General features: G+C 50.2%; 1 pseudogene; it reads right to left on the minus strand.

Moving 5' to 3' along the window:
- Positions 1 to 721: 721 nt before the first annotated feature.
- Positions 722 to 2,116, minus strand: LOC136528947 (probable glutathione S-transferase GSTU6; annotated as a pseudogene).
- Between the last annotated feature and the right edge of the window lie 6,708 nt (positions 2,117 to 8,824).

The raw sequence follows: 8,824 nt of genomic DNA on the forward strand, positions 1-8,824 counted from the left end.
CTTTGTAACTAATATGTATTTTGCATTGACATTATTTAGTGAGGTCATAGTGACACTGATTGATTGGGCGGTTATGGTTTTCATGCCCCTAATAATGATGCAATTCGTTTTGGCTTTCAAATAATGTATGAAAAGGTTAAGGGCGAACTAGTTCTAAGTGTTATTTGTTTTTGGGAGACATTTAGAGTAGTATATGTCTTTGTTTTATCCTATGACCATATTATTAAAGGGGTCTGAATGAATAGCTTGATATTTTTCTCATATTGTAGAGCTCAATCAATTTTTAGAAGCTTCTAGACAAAATTACAAAAGCCATAAATATTTTTTTAATTTCAACGTTTGTTACAAAAATATTTCTAAGTTTTTTCTTGATTTTGTGGTGGCTTCAAGACATTTTTGGTGTTTATTTAATAATCTATAAATAGTGTTTATAGACTTTTTCTAAAATAAAAAGGGTGGCGTGGCTGAATACCACCCTCTTGATAGTGGTTTTTTTTTTACTCAATGGCAAATGTAGGGGTCAACAGACTCACTCTTGGAATTAAGAGTGCATTCGGTAAGGATCCAGATTTTTATAGAAATATTTCGGGTATAGATTGTTTCAGGAAACGTTTTGGGTGATAAATTAGAATTATTTGATGAGACCATTTGGCTAGAAGGTTAGATTCTGATTTAGAAAATATTTTTTCTTAAAAATCATATAAATTATTATATGCTTAAAAATCTAATTGCTTTGTGGGAAGAGAACAACTTAAATACAATTTGTTTTAAATTATTATTACATTAAAAACTAAAAAGAATTATAACTGAAAATATAAATTTTTTAGCACATAAGAAGGCAAAAGAAAAAAAAAATGGAAGAGAATCCATACGAAACCCGAAAGCACCCTCTGGCCCACAGGAAATCAGAAACGTTTCTACTCGTAGACTGAAACGTTTCATGGTTTTGCTGCTGGTTCCGGTCTAGAATCTTGAATAATTCATTCATCCTGGCCCCTAATTGGAAGCTCTGGTAAAATCAGGCCATATTTCTTCTAGAAAATCAACTGGGAAACATCCAACGGCCTATTAACAGCACGCTGAAAATGACCAAAGCAAACACTGGGAGTTCGACACCGGAGCACATGGTGGCGCCCACCTAGTCCAGGAATTTCTGAAGGAACTCGAGCACCTTGTCCACGTCATCCGGCAGGACGTCCTTCACCGCTTCCGCGGCGGCGAACCGCTCACCCCACGCGGCCAGGAGCGGCGTCCTCTCCTTGTCCAGGACCCTGACGCCGACCATCTTCTCGAACACCTTGAACCACCCCAGGTAGCTGCCCAGCACCACGTCCACGAAGCACGAACCCGACGCCGTCGCCGCCGAAGTAGTCCTTCCCGCTGGAGCAGTCCTTGAACGCGCCCTCCAGCTGCGTCTCCAGCGCCGCGATGATCCGCGACGCCGCATCCGCCTTCTTCTCGGCCTCCCGCGCGAACAGGATGGTGTGCCATGGAGACCCGACCTACGTACGCCGGCCCAAGGCATCCTTTTTTTTTTACCTCCACACAGACACAAGAAGGCGATGTTTGTTGCCGTGTAGTACCTTATCGTCGACGAAGGCGGCCCAGAAGCGGGCGGTGGCGCGGCCGTAGGGGTCGGCGGGGAGGACCGACGGGCCCGTGCCGGTGAAGACCTCGTCGAGGTACTGGACGATGACCTGCGACTCGGCGATCGGCTTGCCGTCGTGGATGAGCACGGGCACCTTCTTGTGCACAGGGTTGGACGTGAGAAGGAGCTGGCTCTTGTTGAGGAGGTCTTCCTCGACGTACTCGTAGCTGAGGCCCTTGAGGTTGAGCACGATTTGGACCCTGTTGACGTACGGGCTGTCCCACACGTACGCCCAGCAGCTTCAGCTCACCTCCCGTGGCCGCCATATCTGCCAAGCGACCAAGCTCGATCGATGGTTCTATTCTGGATGTTTTGCAGGGGACGGACGCAGTGGAGCTTAGTATGCGAGAGCGGCCAGGACATATTGATACTTGCAGGCATTCAGGAGACTATGATTGCACTAGCACGTTAGGTAGTGCGCAAACCTGTCCTCGACGTGCATAATCGGATGATTTAGGTAGTGGGAAATAGAATGAACGGACGTGCCAATTGCCAACTACTTTTGGCGTAGTTATGACCAGACCGGAGATCGTACCGGTGAAGCCATCGGTTCAATGGTTCATTGATGCAACCGTTCAGAACCGGTTGAACCGCTGGTTAATTGTTTTGGACCGGTTAAATCGAACTGACCACAAACGGGTGTATATATATATATATATATATAAATAATAATTAATAATTGACATTAAACCAGTATATATTATATATATGATATAATTTAATAACCGACAGATGGAACACCAGAATTTAATTGTACAATTCATACATCATGTAAGTATAGAATGACATGGTCTTAAATTCATCAAAATACAAAACAGAGAGCTGAGAGCTTCACCAATGACCAATCATCAAATAACAGCAGGCTAATATACGGGCCCTGATCGCTTGGGTTACAAGCCGTACTATTTCACTAAATAAATAGTATTTTTTTTCACGACAAATTAGCGTACAGTATTTTTAGTTATAACTTTTCGGCAAAACGAACTAGGCCAAAACCTAAAAGTTCAAACTTGAAAGCTCAATCTCAATAGCTCACCATTAGGCATTAGCCATGTTCTCGCTTCTCGTGGACCAGAGCAACTCAGCAGAAGCAGATGAGCAGACAGTCGTTGCCGTCCTCGTGGAGCAGAGGAGAGTAGCAGACACCAGACAGCAGCCGCCCGCCCCTGGCCTGGCCTGCCCTCAGTCGCCGCCCGCCCCAGACGGCAGCCCCGCCCGCCCGCAGCGGCCGGAGCCCGCAGCCGCCGGCCGCCCCCGCCCGGCCCCTGCAGCCGCAGCCGACGCCTGCCCGCCCGCCCGCAGCAGCCGCCCGTCCGCAGCAGCAGCTCGATTCACCGACGCCCGCAGCAGGCCCGCAGCTCGATGCACGAGGCGCCGCCGCCAGAGCCCAGAGCCCTCACGCCGTCACGCGCCCAGGAACGAAAAAGGGGAAATTTTCCCTTCCTCACGCGCGCACAGTAGTCCTAAATGGCACATTGACACTTTTCCGATAACACCCCTGACACTTTTTGGGCAAGTTAAAAAACCGCCCCTGTTCACATGAAACCGGCTGGCTCACCGGTTCCATAGAAAACCGGCCGGTTCAATCGGTTTCTACCGGTTTAATTACACAGACGGTCTTTTAAGTGAACCAGACTGGTATAGGCTTTGGTTCAATCTTTTACCGGTCCAACCGTCGGTTAAATAACTATTCTACTTGGTACAGCTTGTCTCCCTCTGTTTGAAGCAAAGCAATGGAACAGGCAGTAGATGTATTCCCAACGTCAGATCTAAGATCTTCCAAATCACATTTATGTTGTCAGTAGTGCACGCCTGCACGACGAACCTGAAAGGATCAAGATGCCCAAGAGGGGGGTGAATTGGGCTAATTTTAAATTTTCTTGCAATAATCAAATCCTATGGATAGCCCAATTAACCCCTTGTGCCTAGAAAAGTGTTTATATCAAACTAATGCACAACAACCTCTCAACCTAAGTTCCAAACTTACTCTAGCAAGCAATTCTTATGGAAATGAAAACAAGTATTGAATTGCTCAAAGTAAATGCTCAAAGTAAGTGCTCAAAGTAAATAGAGAGAGAGAGAGGAACGCGGCGATGTTTTGCCGAGGTATCGAAGAGTCGCCACTCCCCACTAGTCCTCGTTGGAGCACCCGCGCAAGGGTATAGCTCCCCCTTGATCCGCGCAAGGATCAAGTGCTCTCTACGGGTTGATTCTTCGACACTCCGTCGCGGCGAATCACCCAAAACCGCTCACAACTTGAGTTGGGTCACCCACAAGCTCCGCCGGGTGAACACCAAACTCCCAATCACCACCAAGCCGTCTAGGTGATGGCGATCACCAAGAGTAACAAGCACGAACTCTCACTTGACCACGCGAAGCCTAATGAGAAGATGGATGCACACTTTGCTACTCTTGATTTGCTAGTGAGGCTACTCTCTTAGATTCTCTAATCACAAACACCTCACTAGGACCTTGCTCTTCTTGGCACTCACAAACGTGTTTCTCAGCTGTTGGAATGAGCAAAAGATACTCCACTCACGAGTGGAGCTTCTATTTATAAGCCAGCCTGAAAAACGAACCGTTATGAGCTTCTGCGGGATGACCGGACGCTCCGGTCGTGATGACCGGACGCTCCGGTCAGTTCAACCCGCGAAACAGTTTTCAAGTGATGACCGGACGCTGTCAGGGTCCGGTCAGTACCGACCGGACGCGTCCGATCGCTCTTGGATGCTTACTGTAAACGACCGGACGCTGGATACACAGGGTCCGGTCACACTGACCGGACGCGTCCGGTCACTCTTTTCCAAGTCTGGACCCTTACTAGAGTCGACCGGACGCTGGCCCTCAGCGTCCGGTCACACCAGACTTGATCTTCTCGGTCAAATGAACTGACCGGACCCTGCGGCCAGCGTCCGGTCGCACCGGAGCCAGCGTCCGGTCAGTATTTGACCCTCCATTCACTTCCAACTTCCGAATATATGTGAATGAAGTTTGCTCCAAAGGATCTTAGGCATTCATAGGAGCTACCTAGAGCTAGTTTTAACAAGTGTGCACCATACCTAACTCACTAGACTCAACTAGGTCAAGCTACCCGTTCATACCCCCCTTCATAGTACGGCCAAAGGAAAAACAAAGTCCTAAACTACTCTAAGTGTCTCTCCAACTTCAATCGACACTTAGAACTAGTTATCCTTAACCTTATCGTCCATCCTTTGAAAACCGAAACGATTTCCATCGTAGGGGCATGACAACCTCGATTGCCCAATCGATCTCTATTACCATGACCTAACTTAATTGTCTCTGCAAAACACACGTTAGTCATAGTAATCTTGTATTGACATTAATCACCGAAATCCAACTAGGGGCCTAGATGCTTTCAATCTCCCCCTTTTTGGTGATTGATGACAATACCACCTCGAGTATGTTATGGAGTGAGATTTTTGACGGGCTTGGTTCATATAAGCTTTTGTCAATAAGAACAAAAGAGTTAGTCAAGCTTATATGACCCAAGCCAAACCAATGTACTCAAAGGATATGAATTGAGCATGAGTACCAAAAACAAAGCTCATTTGCTTCGAAGTGTAAACGCGGAAGCAAAAGCAAATGAGCATTCCACAAGTGATATGACATAGAGATAAAGCAAAGTAGAAGTCACACATGTCAAATATCACAACCACGTAGATAGCACTATCACATATAAATAAGAGTATTCATGAAAGTAAACACACGAATGCATAAGTAATAGTGTATCACACAAATAAAACTCCAAAAGTATATAATAAGCTAATACTAGATAACTAGCTCCCCCTGAAACTCGCTCCCCCTAAGTCTACATACTCAAACCCTCTCCCCCTTTGGCGTCAAACACCAAAACCTAGGGGTCGGACGGCGGGGCTGCAGCGGACGAGTCGGGCGCTAAAGTACGTGGAGCAAGATGGAACTGGGCGCCATCATCATCTGACCCTGAGCTCTGAACTGACTGACCCTCTGAAGAAGGAAGTGTCGCTGAAGCGGTCTGGGTCTGAGCTGGTGCTGCCTGTGAAGCTGCAAGTATGTCTGTCGTAGGATCTGACGAGGCGACAGACGAGGGGAGCCGCTGAGTGGTCATGATAGCTGGAGCGGCTGTAGACGGACCGGCAGTATGCATGTGAGGCGGGGTAGGCATGCCGGTCAACTCACTGAATGATGCTCCAAGACTCCTGGAGACTAACGACTCAGACACGAATAGTGAGGACGTCTGCTCTGGTGAGAAACCCGTGTGATAAGGAGTGAACTACGGGGCTACACCAGGTGAGGCTAACCACTGGGACACCTGTACAGGAGGTGAAGGAAACTGAGCTGGAGGCTGTCCCTAACTCTGAAGCCCGATAGGCTGTACTGCTAGAGTCGTCGAAGTGGTAGGAGGCTGTGCAAGCTGGGGCGAAGTCTGTGGCAGTGGGATCCCAATGGCTGTCACTACATGCTGCATGAATCCTATGAGCTGCTGCTGCATAAGTAACTGCTGGTGCTAAAGGAGCTGCTGCTGCCGCTAAAACTCGTCCTGACGAGCCTGAAACTGTGCGAAGTTTGTAGCAGTCTCCTATGCCTGTCGTGTCTAATCCTGCTGCATCCGCTCAAGAATAACAATGAGAGCGGGGTCTGTCTGTGGAGCTGGTGGAGCAGAACTGGAGCTACCTGCCTCTACATCATGTCTGCGTGGAGGCATCTGAGGTATAGGCTAGTAGTCGTCGTCGGAGCTGTCACTGTACTCACTCACCTCCTGCTGTGCCTCTAGCTCCGCCTCCTCAGTGGCTACAATCCCTCTGATGATCTCGTCCTGCTGAGCTGCGGACTCTGGCACATTGGGACGACGGCTAGGCTGTCTGGGTGCTGGAGGAGTGGCGTGTCTGATCCTCTGTGATAGGTTGTAAGCTGGGAACTCCGTAGTGGCACCTGTATACTCATCCATCATGCCAGGGGGCTTATCAATCACAACTCTGCGGATGAGAAACGTGATCCAGTGAGCATAGGGAAGCTGCCTGCGACCCTTGAATCCCTCAGCTATAGTATCCTCCATCTCTGAAAGAAGGAGGTCCTAGATGTCAAACACTGTCATCTGCATAATGGCATTGAGAAGCCAGAGCTGTAAGCGAGTTAGGCCCTCCCTGTATCCCAACCTGGGAAGCAATGTCCTCCTGATGATGGCCTCTAGTATCCTCGCTGTAGGAGTCAAGTCACTGGGGTTCCTGCTCGACCCCTCACCAAACGGCTCCTTGAAGCAATGGCGCACTAAGTTTGTAGGGGGCACCAACCCTCCATGAGGACGCCTGGGAGGCTCCTGATGTCCATAGCAAACCTTATGCATCCTTACAGGCTGCTCCTGTAGTCTCAGTATCTCTCTGGCCCTGCTACTCGTCACTCTATAGTCTTTGCCGTTGAAGGCAAAGTGAATGAATCTGTGATGAGGATCGATGTAGAGCGAGGCATAAAACTGACGAACCCAAGAAGGTACATATATCCCTGTCCGTCCAATCAGATCTGACAGTCCTGGCAAATATGACAAGTATTGCCGAATGCCCTCTCCGGCTGCTGCCACAATGGACTCTATCGGACAGACCCTCTGTGATCTGAACACTGCCCCACTGTTTAGATATGCATTGTAGAAGTCCTCCTGTAGTGGCGTGTAGAACCCCTCAGCTGCTCTCTCATCCCTCCTTGGAGGAAACCAGACCTCAAACTCAACAAACCGCAGCTGCTGAACCTGCCTGGCTGTAGCGGCCCTCAAGTCGAGGTGAACCACTGGAGGCGGACCCTGTGGTCTGGGCGGAGAGCGTGAACCCCTGCGCTGTGTAGCTAGCCTCGGCGGAACTGTAGCACTGGTACGACTCGAGCGGCGTAGCTGAGGTGCCGGCTCGGTCTCCTGACTCTCCTGAGTCTCCTGGACTAGCTGAGGCTCTGCTGGTGGAGGCTGCTGCTGTGCTGACGGACCCTCCTCAATGGCAACCCGTCGTCCTGCAAGCGTGGCAGTCCCAGCTGGACTACCGTGACGACGCTCAACCTCCTCAATCGCAGCTCTGACTGCGGGTGAAACTGGCTGATCTGCAATGACAATTCCGCTGTGGGTGCCACCTCTCTCGGCATGCTCTGCGGCCTCTGCAACAGCTGCTGCTCTAGCTGTCTCTGCGTCGGGGTACTTCCGCTTCTTGGATGTTACCTGCTTGGTTGACTTGCCTTTAGATCCGGCTAGCCGACGAGGCGGGGGCCTCTGATCATCATCACCTGGGCCACCACCAACATTCTTGGTGCGAGCCATCTGAACTGACAAGATGGTGAACTGACGCTGATGAAGATCAACTGTCAAACTATCGCTTTCGAGGCTTGGCCTCGATCCTTACTCGCGAGCTTGGCTCCGAGTTAACTGCCAACTGCCAATTGAACCACAACGGAACCGACTCGCTGCACGATAGAATAGACGGATATACAAATAAATACCATATGTCTAATAGATGCGAAACCCTAGCAGAGAAAGCAATGTAGATGCGAAATTGAATCGAATGGCTTTCTACCTGACGATCAGCGAACCGAGAAGAGGTAAGATGTCACGCGGGGGATCCTCGGAACCGGGCTAGGGTTAGGTCAAACGCCCTGAATGCAATGGGGAATCAGTGCATTTAGAATTTGATCTAGGTCATAGTTGGAGATTAAGATTGAAAATGCGAAAATTGCCATACCAATCAATGGGAGGATAGGGCAAGAGCACTCGGTGAAGACCGGCAGCCTTGGCAACTATTGAGCGGCGAGCTTGGGCGCGAGGTGGCCGGCGAGGTGCTGTAGAGGCGAGCTGGCGCGGTGGCTCGGCTGTGGGCTCGACTGGCGAGCGGGGGCCGAGCGTGGAGGCGCGGCGAGGCGAAGGCACGACGGCGCGGCTAGGCAGGCGCACGGAGGCGCGGGCGCAGGCTGACCGGAGCAGGTGGCGCACGGCTGGGCTACGGCGGTGGCTTGGGCTAGGGCACGGCGGCGCGGGCGCGAGATAGGGCGCGTGGAGGCGGCGGTGCTAGTTAGGTCAAGGTGGGTGACAGAGGACGCGGGTTAAGTAATTCCCCAAGACGTGACAGAAAAGAAAACGGGGAAAAGAGTCCTTAAGACGCGCGAGATCCACTGACCGGACGCTCCGGTGGTAGCGACCGGACGCTACCA

The sequence above is a fragment of the Miscanthus floridulus genome, chromosome 2 (genome assembly GCF_019320115.1).
Source record: "Miscanthus floridulus cultivar M001 chromosome 2, ASM1932011v1, whole genome shotgun sequence".
In the NCBI taxonomy this organism is placed as follows: domain Eukaryota; kingdom Viridiplantae; phylum Streptophyta; class Magnoliopsida; order Poales; family Poaceae; genus Miscanthus; species Miscanthus floridulus.